A 15,580-nucleotide genomic window follows, 5' to 3' on the forward strand; every position below is an offset into this window, starting at 1 on the left:
AAATAATAGTGTTGCATCTTTTCAAGACATTAACGTGTCACCTTCTCTAAGTTTCAACAATAAAAAACAGTATCAAAGGAAGAAACATGGCCCTTAAATGATTGGAATAAATTAAATGAAATATTATTTTTTCCACAATGTCTTCTCTCATTACTCTAGTGAAGTTTTTGTTATCAAGTGCAGTCATTATCTTTTCTGAAAGAAAAAGGCACGACACACACATGCTCAGAAAATTACTACAGCACTAGAGGTAAAAGAAAAATCAAGAAACAAATTATTCAGCAAAGATATAATGAACCATGAAGGCAGTGGCATAAGTAGAACAAAAAAAGCTAGAATTTACAAGTGAAGTGTGTATGTCAAGCTGCAACAGAACCAGATAATGTATAGGGTAAAACTGTATGTAGTTACATTGTTATATATTGTCACAATGTGTGAATTAGCTGTATAATCTTGACATTTTTAAAGCAACACTTAAAATACTGATACGTATTAGAATGGTGTGGTATTTGGAGAATTTAAAACTGAACAAAACAATAATATTTCTGAATAATATCATGCCTATTAATAAAGCATAGGCTGCTGCGAGAGCATAAGCTCAAAGCCCAAGAAGAAAATAATCCCAAAGATGAATGAAGGCAGCAATTTCTATATCAAATATAGAATTACTCTTTCACTGTGAATAGTAGGTGTTCTTGGACGTAATTAGATGGGTATTAACACATACAATTTGCAAAAGATTTAGTTTTGAGCTGGTCATGCTTAAAAAAAAAGCAGTACTGAAATGAAGTCCATATGAAACTATATTCATTGGGTGATCTAAGCCAGACAAAATTTATCATTTCTACTTTAATATTTATTTCATCTAGAAAATATTTGTACAGCAAATTCACAGCAAATGGATTTAGAAGAGAAGTCCAATCTTTTGTCTTATGAGGGTCCTGGTTTTGACTTGATTTTCTTTTTAGTAGCTGGTGCAGTGCTGTGTTTGGGATTTGGTGGGAGGATAGTGTTGATAACACATCGGTTGTTCTTACTTGCTGCTGGGTAATGTTTATACTAAGTCAAAGACTTCAGTTTCTCAGCCCCTGCCAGCAAGAGGGCTGGAGGGGCACAAGAAATCAGGAGGCAACACAGCTGGGACAGCTGACCTGAACTAGCCAAAGGGATATTCCATGCCACAGCACGTCATGCTGAGTAAATAAAGCTGGGGGGAAGAAGGAAGAGGGGAAGACATTTGGAGTGATGGTGCTTGTCTTTCCAAGTAACTTGTGTAACAAGTGATGGAGCCCTGCTTTCCTGGAGATGGCAGAACACCTGCCTGCCCATGGGAAGTGCTGAATGAATTCCTTGCTTTGCTTTGTTTGTGTGTGTGACTTTTGCTTGACCTATTAAATTGTCTTTACCTCAACTCACAAGTTGTCTCACTTTTACTCTTCCAATTCTGTCCCCCATCCTGATGAGGGAGGTGTGAGTGAGCAGCTGTGTAGGGCTTAGTGGCCAGCCAGGGTTAAACCACAACCATGAGTAATGTAATTAAAACACAGTTGGAATTTCAAAGAGTATGTATATTATAAATGCTTCTCGTTAATGCAAAACTAGCCCCCTGTCTGGTCTCTAACATGTTCTGGCATAATTCAAGATTGTGTCACACTTAAAAATGGTGAAAATCATCTGCTTACAACTGACCTTTTGAGAAAATACTGATCCAAAAGAGCATTCAATACTTTTGACTTTCTTATCATTGTCTACCAATAATTTTCTTTTCAATATGCATTGTGGTTTAACCTCAGCCAGCTGGTTGCTGCTGCTGCTCACTCACTCCTCCCCACACACTCACACCACACAGCTGCTCACTCACTCCTCCCCACCCCTCTGCCGAAGTCAGGACAATATGCAAGGAATCAGCTCTTTTCTTGGCTCCTCTGTTACCACTGGTGTATGTCAAAACTATTACTTTTCACCCTTACTGTTTTCCAGCTGAGGAAATCTCATCTAGTCCTACCACTTTTCTGTTCTATATACTCATGCCGTACTTCCTGAGCTCACTCTTAGTAACAAATTCTACTCTGCTACTTCTTTCCTCTGTTTTAGGTTCATGAAGAGTTCATCATTTAGCCATGTCCTTTCTTACACTTTCTTTTCTTTCCAGTGGACTAATAGAGTACGCATCTTCCAGAAAATATGGCTATGTATTGATTTTTGATTATAGAAGCATTAATATATGAAAAAGCAAGAAAAAAGTATTTAGTACTGGTAACACTGTATTGGTAGATTCTTCTGTGCTGTACAGGAAATATCACTGAAATAGCAGTAGCACACAGAGCAACAGAGGCAAAGAGTATCTAAGAACTGCTAAGAAGTTGATGACAGCCTGATAAAAAGAGTGGCAGTGTTGAAAATACTCCCACTGTTAGTATTAACCTTTATTGTCTTCTAATGCTTGGGATAGAAGACACCAAAATGCAATAAAATGTAAGATTTTAATTTTTTTTTAAGCTGAAAGGTTAATGTTTCTGGAGCTAAAGGTTTCTTTCCTTGTCCATTCAAATCTGAAAAAAAACCCAACAATAAAATACCAAAAAACCCACCCCCAAACCCATGCTCAGAGTTGTACTTCTGATCAGACAAAACCAACAAGACCAATGGAGCTGCACAGACCGGTAATGCAGCAAGTTAATTTTTTTACCATTTGCTGATGACTTGGTCAAAATGCAAATTGCCTTCTAAATCACTCCACTGTAAAGACTGAATGGTATTATAACCAGGAACAAGTGGGAAGCTTCTTTGTGTCTGTCTTCAGGGTTTAAAACAGATGTAAGCTTAAAATGCATAAGCTGTGATTTGTTGTGATTTATTCTATGAACTTACAAAGGTAATGGGAAGTGGGTTTTGACCAGAAGACTAAATTGAGGTCAGACAGCTATAATTGCTTTAAGCTATGTTTGGTCTGCAGCCTATCCAGCTATGTAAATGGCATCTTAATTTACTGGCAGAACCATGTGCAAGTCTCAGAGTTCTAGTTGATATCTAAATCTAGAGACTATTCTTTTCTTTATTCGAATTGCACACTATATTTTCCTGACTTTTGCTCATTACATTTTGAGATGAAAATGCTATTTACAGTTACTGTTTGGTAAATGAATGTGCTAATCTCCATACTGCTGCAGCAAGACTAGCTAACTTAATTAAGGTGCAGGCATACTTTGCTAAATAGTCAGAAGAGAAATGCTGACTGTCTCATTAGGCAAATAACTTTAAAAATGACCTGTTTAAAACAGCTTGTCAAGAGCCTTTTAGAATTCTTTTTGCTATAGAATTCTAAAATTTACAGATTATGTTTACACAGCAATATCAAGATCCATTTATGTTAATCTGGTAGAAAAGGAAATAATTCTGATGTTAAGCATTCATACAGACTATAATTTATCTATTATTTAGAGAGGAACTGAAAAAGAATGTTTAGCTCCACAACTCCATAAGGGTTATGTCAGCCTAAGGACATATTTCTTCTTGTGAAACACCCTATTTAAGATGTAAACCCCCCAACATTTTAAAATTAATATTGCTGTGGTTACAAAATGATGCAAACATTTAAATACAGTATTAAAATACAAGTTTATGAGTAGCCTGTGTTTTTCTGCCTGGCAAAGAACAAAAAAAGTGGTAAAAATAACACATTCACTCCCTCTAACAAGTGCACCATATAAAAGTATGTAGGGTTGAAAGACACTGCTCACTGATAAAAGCCCGAACATTTAAGTAGTCATTGCTCACTTGTGTAATATTTAATAATTCTAAAGCTAATGCCCTTCAAGATTTGCTTCACATTTGCATTTACATTTCCATGACTCCTTTTACAATAATAAACTTCAAGAGTTTCTTTTCAGACATCTGGAGTATCTCAGGAAAACTCACAAAGAGAAGAATCTCAGAATATTTCATGGAAGTGACTAATAGCATTAGTATGGCACAAAGGGAATCTGAAAGAGTAAAACAGGTGTCTGAATGTCAGGTTTTTTTGTCTTTTTGGCAGTAGCTTTCTTCATAAATGGTATTGATTAAAATGATATTCACAATTCCATGGACTTTCTTTCAATAAAATCAACCTTATTAAAAGTTTGGGGGGGTTAATTTTTCATTTCTACTCCCTTCTAGAATGAGTTTAGAGCATCTGATCATTTAGCTTCCATAATGTTTTAATTACCTCCCTTCTCTTCCATGAACGAGAACCCTCAGTTTATCTTTTTCGGTAATGCACGTATGAGAAATGTCTTCTTCTTTCTGAATAGAATAGTAAAAAAATACAATGGACGTTAGAAGTTTTTATAAATCAACACAGCAACTGTAGGTTGATATTCCAGTGAAGAAAGATTAAGCAAATATTTATCTCAAAATTTCTAGTAAAACTTGCATTTTTCCCTATATTATAATAAGACTCATATCTTCCCCATGTACATTTGCATTTGGGAAGAGAAAGCAGAAACCGCATGAATGGGAGGGCAAACAGGAAAAGGGAAAAAACCAAATATTTTAATTTATACCCTTTATTCTGCAATGACTGAGTCCATTGCTCATAAAGAAAAAAAACCAAAACCAACATTTTGCATCAACCTGGCATCCCCAAAGCAATGTGGGCTAGTTTTGCAGTAATAATTATGACACAAATTAAGAAGCATCAACACTCCAAAATGGTGGGAACACCTCCTGTGATGTGAGAGCATATCAAGAAGCATGGATTTCAATTTGATCTCAAAACCTGAGAGATATTCTTTTTAGTTTTTAAAACTTTTGTGGATTGCAAAGGAAGACCTAAGAAGACAGAAGAAGGGGAAAAGTTAAAGAAAGGTTATCTGACTACAACATCCACAAATGTAGAAAATGTCCAGCTGCTCAGCTGAAGACATCTATATGAGGCCTGGTTTTGCTGATCTTTCCCTTCCATGGAAAACTTGGCTGCTGACCTTTGTGCTGACTTTTCTCTTCCTGACTGTATAGCCACTCCACGTTCCCAGCCTTTTAGTTGTGCTAGAACTACTGTTTGGGGGATTTCACTCCTTACGAGATCAGTGAACTGAGCTGGGTTATAAAATCTGCAAAAATAAAAGCTGCATTTTAGTGTAGGGAGTGCTCTGTGTCCAGTTTGTCACGGTATCATGGTAGATAATACCGGAGTACCCACCCATGATATGGGGGACACAGTACTCAGCAGATAAGCACATATATGGTGCACTTTAAGCAATACCACTGAATGAATCCTAATGGACCGCCTGGATGACAGCCCTGCATCCTGCTAAACAGCACTGGCATGAATTTTACATGGGGCTCAATGGATAGCAAAGAGAACTGTCTCTGAAAGCGAGAGCAGAGCCTCAGCCCTGTTCTGTCTCTATACACCCTTTGGCCAGGGGTTAGACAGATGGCACCAGGCCTGCAGGCTGAGTAGCATGGAGAGCTCGTCTCTCGTGTCAGGGTGACTCTTCCAACCTGTAGGCTATTATGCTAAAGTATCCTTTTGCCATTTCCTATTAGAAGTGGGAGAGCTAGGTACTTAATTCAAGGAGATTGAATTACCCTCTGGAGATGTCTGCATTCTTGATGTAGTTAATGGGATAGAAGTAAGTGCCTAAGTTAGGAGGACTGGTTCACTTTCTTCAAGTCTTAAAGACATTTTCTTCTATCCTTTGACTATGTAAGGAGTTTGAGTGGAAATGATTTTGCCTTCTCAGGGACAAACACCTAACATTTCTGTGAGATTACTTAATTAAGCTAGATTGAATTCCTATGTTTTTACAAAAAAGTAGTTACATAATAAGAAGTCTATTCCCTTGGCGATCAGATACCAGAGAACTTTCAAAACTCCTTTGATAATGTTAAATCAGCTGAATTATGTGAGAAGCCACAGCCTGTTGACACACCATAGGAACTTTTTCATCCCTTTTATTACCTTACAAAATTACCTTAGGAAATCAACACAATGAAAACAATATTTTCTGCTAGGCAGGTAAAGATTCTTCCTTGGAGAAAACTGCCATAAATTTGTATGATCATTCACCGATAAGACTTGCAAACATTTTTGCAATCTGGACATATACTGTTTTATTCTGCTTTTTTATTAAGACTCCTTGTTTGTCTGTACAAACAGGAAACCTATGAAACATGCAAATAAATCACCCCTACATAGATTAGTTGCACATATTTGAATCTGCCACTAAATAATATGATCTAAAGAAAAAAATCACTTTATCCTGTTATTTAAATGGTCAACGTATTATTGACACAATGGGCTATAAAATTACTTTTTACTTGTTTTCTATGTGCTTTCAATGCATCACACTGAAAGATCAGTAAAATATCAGTGATTTGAACTAGAAATAAGGTTTGTCTTACAACATTCAAAAGTAGCCTCATGAATAAAATTGGAATTTATCATGTTAAAGAACTAAGTTGTATATCTGCACTGACCTTACACCATCTTTCTGCTAATATTGCTAAAAGTAAGTGGAAGCATTAACAGGCATCAAATTCTTCCTCAGTTGAATTTGATGTTGTTTTTTATGATACTGAACCATTAAGTAGTCACAGGTGTGATGAACAGGCATTTTTTAACTACCTGGTTGCCTCCTTTCCAGTAGTGTTTTATGATTTCCTCATTCTCTATACCTAAAAGTCAGTGACTACCTTTCCTATCACAGGAGATCTCATATCAACACAGAATCTATGAACCCAGTATGTACACTTTAGCCATAAAGTGCTCTCTTGACAGAGTACCCAGACATAACTGATAATTGGCTCATAAAAAATAAAAATTGGGGAATAAAGAATTGATTACCTGAATCAAATATAAAAATGTATAGTCATTTTAATAGCAAATATACATGATTAATATCTTCTAAGATGTTCAATATAACAAAGGATTGCAGGTTTGATTTCAGAAAGAAACGAAACAACAAAATATTTATACATTTTATATAGATTTAATATAATTTTCCTTCTTAACATTTAACACGTATGAAATCTATTCTCTGTGTACATATTTGTACCTATTAGTAAAGTACAAAGTTATTTGTATTGAAGAATCAGGACAAATCCAGAAAATCAAAAATCCTTTCATGTTTAAGGCATCTGCATTCCCCAACAAATCTATTTTTATCCACTACTTGCCAGGAAGATCCTAAATTAACTCAAGAAAACTACTTCAACTAAATATTTTCATTCATGAACATTAACTTTTCTAGGTTTTCTAACCTGAAACACTATCAGAAAGGGTAGAAAATCACACAATTGCAAAGAAATCAATGTAAGCTCTGTTTTACATTACTTTCTAAGTAAGTTAGGGTTATTTAAGACCAAAGTTGTCTCAAGTGATTCCATAAATGCAGTAAAGAAAATTTTCCTTCATTTCACTGTACTACAGCTCCTGATCAGTGTAATATTTTCAGCCTGTAAAATTGTTAAAAAAAGTTTTTGAAACAATTAAAAAAGAGAGAAAAAAATCTCTCATATGGTCATTATAAACAGTTCAAAAAGGTAAAAAACTCCAAATGAAATTAATAATTCCTCAGTGCAGTAAGTCACAGAGTAACATGCATTGGAAAATGAGAATGAAACAAGATGCTTGATTCACAATTTTCCAACCTTGATCTCAGGACCTCAATAAACAGCCTTTGAAATAAGTTTTGTATATAATTACCTCATATACTGAAATAAACAAACTGGTGAAAAACCACAACAAACAAAAGACCCCTGCAATCATGTTCATGCACACACAGGCGATCAGCAAGGCTATAGTTTCAGACCTTTCAGACTCTCCCCGCAGATGCCCACCACTTAATGACGCGAGGTATTTTGAGGAGATAAGCAACTTGCCACAGTTTCATAATAACTTTTGTTAGTAGAGAAATGGCAAGTCCAAAGTATTTGGGGCTCATTTCCTTTGCAGCACATTCTGCTTAGTGGTCATCTGCTCTTTTGACTATTTCCCTGTCAAGTCACTTATTTGCCCCAATCTCTTAAAACTGTCCCGGAACAACTGAAATTCTTGTCTTTTAAACCCCCACCCCTCTGCCATTTCCTCTGAGTCTATTCCTCAGGCGAATATAAGCTGTGCACTACCTGAATATGCTGGATGTGTATGGCAAGATAACCAAAAGGAGAAAGTGCTTTCAACTCATTAGCCTACTAACAATGTATACCCTGAAAGGTTTTATGACTTTTTGAGTATATTTCAATTTCTTTTAATTATTTTTTTGATTGGTTGTGGAAGAAAGGCAAAACTTTTGATGTAACTGCCTTTTAAAAATATATTTTAAAAGTGAGTAAAGAGGAAAATGATGTGAAAACAAGCTAATCTTGCTTTAAAACAGAAATTATATTTATGTTTTCTTTTTGGTTTTTTTTTAAGACAGGAAAGAGGAGGATACAAAACCGAAAGATTATTATTGCCTAGCCTCCCAGTTCCCAGTTGCTGTTTTATCAACAGCAGTTTGTTATTCAACAGCCACTTTCAACACGTTCTCACTTAAAATAAACCAACTGTGGAATATTGAACAGTTTACTGCACAACAAAAAACAGGTTAAAGTATCTGGAAGTCTCCAACTGCTACTGAAAGGGCAGCTTGGCATTTTGGCACGCAAGGCCAATTTATAATGAGTGCTTTATTTTTCCATGTGTTACCTCTCTGCAAAAACCCAAGTGGCTTACCTGTGTTCCCAGTCAGGCTGCTCCTACTTCTTTTATTCTTGTCACCATTTCTTGACCACTTTAAATCAATGAAGTGGGTTTATATTGTTGTTTGGGGGGTTGTGTTTGTTTTGTTTTGGGGTTTTTTTTTGTTGGTGGTGTTAGTGTTGGGGTTTTTTTATTAATTACAGGCTTTTTTGTTACCTTTCACCAGGTTGGGATGTTGAGAGCAAGTATGACATCCCTCCAAAGTGTCTTGTAACTAAGATTAGAGCCTTTATTAAAGTCCGTCAACTTAAGCCTTCAATAATAATGGAATGAAGGAAGAGAAAGACTCAGAGCTAAATAGAAATCCTTCATAGATTAAAGAACGTATTTAATATTCTGATTTTTTGCTTTTATTTAAATACTAGTGCAAGACTACAGTTTAATTTAACTCCATACAAAATTGGATGAATCACATAAAGTGCAAGGATACTTTGCTGTGTGACAGCATCATATATAAAACTGCAATTATATTCTCTCTTCAATAATATGGCTTTCTTTTTTAAGGCTGACAATTAACAGGTAAACTGTGGTTCTCCTGGTTGCAGAATGTTTAAAAAGGAAGGCTTTTGATTTTGTTGTCTTTTAGGATATTGCTTCTCGTAAATTGTATTTCAGAGCTGTACAGTTGTAATTCATAATAATACATATGATAATATTTTTATTAGATATTATTAGCCACTGCAAGACTTGTGATACTATGTACAGCAAAACTGGAAAGATTATTAAAAATTGCATTAATAGACTTAATATTTGGGAGAAGTTTGGTAGAGAAATGCAATTTTATTTCATTTGAAAAGCTATCATGACTAATTGAAGTTTGCAATGTATATTCCAAATCAAGACTGTAAGATTGCATGTTTTAATGATGAGTGCTATCACCACAATCAGAATGTGCCATAACAAATGCTCCAACTATGAAGACAGAAGTTTCTTGCAACAAATTTCCCAGATAAGGTGACTATCCTGGGAGAAATATTCTTTTCTTGCACTTTTTTCCTCACCTGCCACATAGTAGACATTGTCCTTTAAACTCAAAGACATTATAAAAACACAGATGAAACACGCTAGAGCAAGAGCAACACAGTTTGGCACGACTTAATTTTTCTTTGCAGCTATATCAGTACATCCAAGAGGATATAAAATATCCCACAACTCTTCAATCAACAAGTTAGTAAAATAAGACATGCATCAAATTGCCCAGAATGTGAGTAAAAATGAGACACAGCCCTATGTAGCAGTCGGTACAGTGACGTAGAAACAGATGTGTTTTTAAATGTCAGCCTGGTTAAAAAAGGGAGGAAAGATAGAAGAGATTTGATATATGTAATTCTGATGCTGTGCTGACTCAATTTATTCACTTAAATCTATGTGCCTTAAGAGAATCATATATGAAAAAAACGAAACCAAACCAAACCAGCAATAGTATATTACAAGTGTGCCCAGTTCTGAGTTTTAAATGTCCCTACAGAGACCTAAACATCACTGCTGGAATGGCTACCTCTATAGACTTCCCTTTGCAAGGTTAAGAATGAGATGCAGAACAAAAAATTGAAGTGTCAGAACTCTGTAAACATCTGAATGCCTAAATGTAGAGGAATGAAGCTGGGTTAATTAACATTGATAACATACAGCTGTGGGCTGGCTTCAGGGGCGGTGGGCTGGCTGATGTAGACAAGGTGCAGCTGTGGTTGCTTCTGTCAAGTGGTTGGGCAGCCAAGGAAGAGAGAGGAAGAAGTGAAGAGAAGAGAGAGCGAGAGCATGCGCTCTCTGGGTGAAGAGAGATGAGGAGAAGGCAGCAGAGGGACTGGCATGAAGAGTGTGCTGGTATGTGATGGTAAAAGACCTTGTTGCAGCTGGCTAGTTTGGAGAGTGCTGCAACACCTAAATGCTTAAAATGCTTAAAAACCAGTTGAATGTAACATTTATTTGATAACGTCCAATTTATCTGAGGAGTTCTGTCTTGGGAAAAGTAAATCATATATGCAAAAAACCCTAGTATAGTAGTAATACTATGAAGGCTTCTTATAATCCTCTATTGTTTTGGTATTCACTTTATGAGGCTTTCAACTTCTAATTTAGAGATAGTATTTGTCTTTTTGCACTACTACATAATACACCACTGTATGAGGTTTGATACTAATGTTGATCTATTTGGATTTTCTCCAAACATGCGTAACTCAGTAACCAACAAAAATGTGCTGTGAATTGTGTTACAATACTATTTAACTTTAAGAGCACAAAATCCCCGAGAACTTCAAAATGACTAACATCAGAGCATCTGATAGTCTGCCATGGTATTTCAGCTGAAAAATTAAAACATGAAATCTATTCAATTTGTATGAGTGACATTCAATTATTTACGTAATATAACATTCCACAGTATGTTCTTACTGATGATAGCATCCACCAGAAAAATGAGATGTTTACTACTAATTTATATTGATAACTTACTGAACACCGAATGTAGTCCTATGATAAATTTATTCTTCCCCCATGTGGAACAGATCATATTATTCTAATTAGGTTTTTTCTGTCCTTTTTTTTTTTACTTTCCCCCTCTCCCTTTACCCCGTGACTTATAGAACCCCTTTACAATTACCCAAACTTCAACATTGTAAAATAATGTATTATTGTTCTATATCTGCAGTGAGTAGCAGTTTCTTTCATTAGGCATTACATTTTCAGTATGTGATTTAAGTCACAATTTTGACTGAATTTTTTAACTTTGTTCAAAGTAAAGGCCTAAGTTCAGGAAAACAGACATTGTGCCAAATTCATAGTTAAGTTTGTAGACATCTTAATCCTACTGCTTACACACCATTGCCATGCTTCTACCACCAACATGTGTGTGTCTCATTAATTTCAGCGTTACATGTTATTCTACCTAGAAAATGTACCATGATGGAATAAATTGAAGGTACTGTAAAGTGAATCTTGCAAGATGTTATGGGCATTCTCAAGATAAATTTTAAACTAACTTTTTGTCACCTTCTGCTTAGTAATCTTACCTCAGTTGCCTGCCACACCTGACGGATCAAGTTCATGTTTTCATGTTATTTCTTCTCTGTCATGTACTAGCTTCAATGTAAGAAGCATAAATGTGCAACTGATGCACTGTATCCCAAGTAAATGATGGAAAAGAAAGGGAAAAGTATCATTGTACTCACTACAGAAAAATCTGCCATAGAGAAAGCAATGGGCGAGAGTGAAAAATAATGACTTGGGATGCTAAATCCCCAAAGAATCTGTTAAGCTATATCCTAGAAGATACTAACTGCCATGTACTTTTTAATTATTCTTTTGTTATGAAGACATAAAGCTTCCATCTTTTTTTTTTCTTTTCTTTTGATGGCACTTAAATAAAATATTGTGGCACCCAAACAATTTTCAATCAAATCAAATGTGAAAAAGATCTTGGGTAAAATCTCACCCCGGCTAAAGCCATTGAAAATTTTCCCTTCATGTCCCTTGAAAATTGCACCACATAAATTAGGGTTGTATTGGCAACAGGTGGCTCTTTATAGTGCACAGGATTTGGGAATATTTTCTTAGATTCTTCCAGAGCAGTTTCTTTAAAAGTCATGTTATCTATTGGATACTATACTCATAAAATTATTTAACAAAATAGATGGTAAAGAATAGAAATCAGTCTCAATTGCAGCTTGCTCTCTTTCTAATCATCTTTGGCCTGCCATACAAACTGGCAGAAAAAAAAAAAAAAAAAAAAAAAGATAAAAGCCTCTTCTACCTCTTTGATTCATAGATGAATTAGAATTCCCAAGTCTAGGTTCAACTTAGTATATTCAGATTTCAGCACATGAACTTCAGTTTCAGGATTGCTTAGACTAAACTATGGATTTAATATAAATCCTGTGTTTTTTGAGGCTATTACTAAAACTGATGAATTTTTAACACAGTTGCAGTTCAAGTGACTCAAGTTGGAGAGAAACCCATCTTCAGAAATGTATGGTTTTTATCAATTCATCACATCATCAATTAGAGTGTGATATTAAGTCACGTCCAAAAGTGCAGAACACTAGTTCTAATTTGGTTCATAAAAATAAAAAGATTGCATACCTGAAGTCTGTCTTTTGATGGAAATTTGAAATGAAGTCAACTATACTAGTGAGCATATTGATATTTCTGTTTCATCTCTTTACTAGTCAGAATATAATTTCATGTATCTCTGTATTAAAGCTCTAACTATCTTGTTGCATAATAATACAAGTTTTATCTCACACTGTACAATGATTGACAGTCTAACCACTGCAGGCAAAATGTGTTTGCTTGCAGACACCATCTTCCAGCCTTCATTACATATATTCAGATAGCAACACCGTCTCTCAAAAATGATAACGTCAAGACATTTTAGTTTTGCTTCTACTCCTGCCTTTTCGTTATCTTCTTCCTCTCTGGTAGAGACTGGCTACACTGACGATTCTGCAAGTGAGTCACATGATCTTTCTGTCAGATGTAGACATATTAGATCGTGACACAGATTTTGACATTATCCTTATAATAATTTAGAACTATAGACTCAAACATGAGATTTTTGGAGCTGTGGTCTCACATTTCACAACTATAAGATATATTTGGGAACATGGGGAGATAAAGACATGTGATTCCTGCACACTTTTGTGTGGTTTGAATCATCAGATGACTTTTTTTTTTTTTTTTTCAGCCAGCCTGCGTGTGAAATATATTCAGATTTTCCGGTTGAAACTAGTATCCGTTTTGTAAAAATATCCAGACATTTCTTTGGCAGATTTATTCAAAGAAATTCTCTCTGGCCCCTCAAAGACACCAGTGACAGGATATATGTATCTCCTTAGGTACTGAGTCTGAACTCACCACCCTAGGGTACCTTTACCAGCCAAAGGAAGGATTGACATGTCCTGAGGGAATTAATATCATCATAAAATAGATGTTGAAAGTAAATTGTAAGGATCAGTCTTTGGACATTCTGCTTTAAGACAACTAAAGCTAGGCAATATGAATCCCACCCAAATCTACAGACCCCAGACTTGAAACAATGGTAAAGGAAATGCTTTCAGAAACAATTTAGTTTTCATAGCCTTTCTTGTTTTCACCTGCTTCTTTCTTATTGAAAAGGTAGAGGTGAGAAAGAGCATGTAAGTTAACATTTCTACGAGCTACACAGCATTTAAATGAAACAAATTATTTTCCATAACCCCTAAACAAAAATAAGTTAATTGAAACTAACAGTCAATTGTCCAAAAGCTCAAATAAATACCTAGACTCTGTTTCTTTGGTACTGGGTGGTACAGTAAGGGAGAATGACTGTAAATGCCCCTCTCAGAGCAAAAATGCTAACATCAACAGTATGTGTATGTCAATAACCATCTTGTAAAGAAAGAAAATACAGGGACCTCTAATCACATCTAATCATTGTTCTGAGCAACAGTTTGGTTTTTTTTCCCCTCTGAGTTCCTAATGTCTCTTATATTCACTCACCACATAGGCTGTCAAATAACTGATTCTTTCTGGCAACTGACAATTTAAAAGAAAAGCATATTACAGAAAAGGGAGTCTCATTGGTTTCCATAAATTCATATGGGCTATGAACAATTAGGACAGTTCTAAAAATAGATTAATGGATAATTATCATAAGCCCTACCTAACTCTCACAGTTTGTTTTACAGGTTGTATTTGGGATAAAGTAAAAACCGTGGCTGACATGAAAGTCTATTACTATTTCCATCTTATAAAACACCAGATACATTGTTTCTGTATTTTATGGAAACCAGTGTAGAATTATAAACTGTACTCTTTTTTTAAAACATTAATTATTTTTTTTAATTAAAACATTTAAACATTTAAAATGTTTAAAACACATGTAACAACAGTGTGTTACCAGAATTCAAATTACACTAAACAACCACAATTAGTCTCATCAGAGCTACATAAAGCATTACCAGGTAAAATTTAGGTGGATTAATGTATTGTTATAAGTAAACACATACACTGCTTTAGGTAGCAAGAACCATTAATAGTCTGATCTAAAGATGGCAAGAGTAAAAAACAGCACCCTCAATTGTCAGGATGATTACTGAGACAAGAAATGTTCTATATAGCAACAGCATTGTAAGGATGAATAAATAGCCATAGAGTTGGCTTATACTGCATAGAAGCTTGCAGATGGTGGATGAATTTGTCTGTCACGTTTTTATAATACAATGACTTTTACATATTGCTGCCAGATGGAACACAGTTTTGCATCTTGAATATAAATCTCCAAGAAATATAACTTACTTCCATGTGTTCCCTGTACTTGAAACAAAAGCAAATTCAGAGGCAGGTTTGGGAGACTAAAGCAGGCTTAAGGAAATCTGAAAGAATATAAATTAAATCCTCAAGGTGTTCCTCGTTACAACTCAATTCAAAATAATGGAGTTACCCATGTGTTCTGTGTTTTTTGAGGAAAACCAGGAAAGGCATAATATAGACCCCTACAGGAAAAACTACATGTCATCTATGAAATGCAAAATACATCCTAGGAAGGTCCAAAGACCTTTCAATTGAACTTACTAGTATTTTAGCAAAACTTTTGCATAACATTCATAACAAGAAATACCTATCACACAAGGTCAGATCATAAAAGTACAGTGCATGAAGCATAAATGCTTTTAATCTTTGCTGATAATGAACATTTGTATGTACACCACAGAAGCACCTTGTCATTCTCCTTGTGTTAAATGCTACTTAAACAGACTTAGATATCTAATTCAGATCTGAATAAGCTGGTCTTTATACTTAAACTATCAAGAAAGTACAGAATTCCTTTCTTTTATATGTGCTTATCCATTACACCTGGCTTTCTCCTGTGTG

General features: G+C 35.2%; 1 protein-coding gene across 5 annotated transcripts in view; it reads right to left on the reverse strand.

Annotated features, from left to right (window-relative positions):
* The window catches only part of SNTG1 (syntrophin gamma 1), a 358,597-nt gene that overhangs the window by 92,419 nt on the left and 250,598 nt on the right, over positions 1-15,580 (reverse strand). The gene's annotated exons all lie outside the window — the stretch shown is intronic.

The sequence above is a fragment of the Falco peregrinus genome, chromosome 3 (genome assembly GCF_023634155.1).
Source record: "Falco peregrinus isolate bFalPer1 chromosome 3, bFalPer1.pri, whole genome shotgun sequence".
Classification (NCBI taxonomy): Eukaryota; Metazoa; Chordata; class Aves; order Falconiformes; family Falconidae; genus Falco; species Falco peregrinus.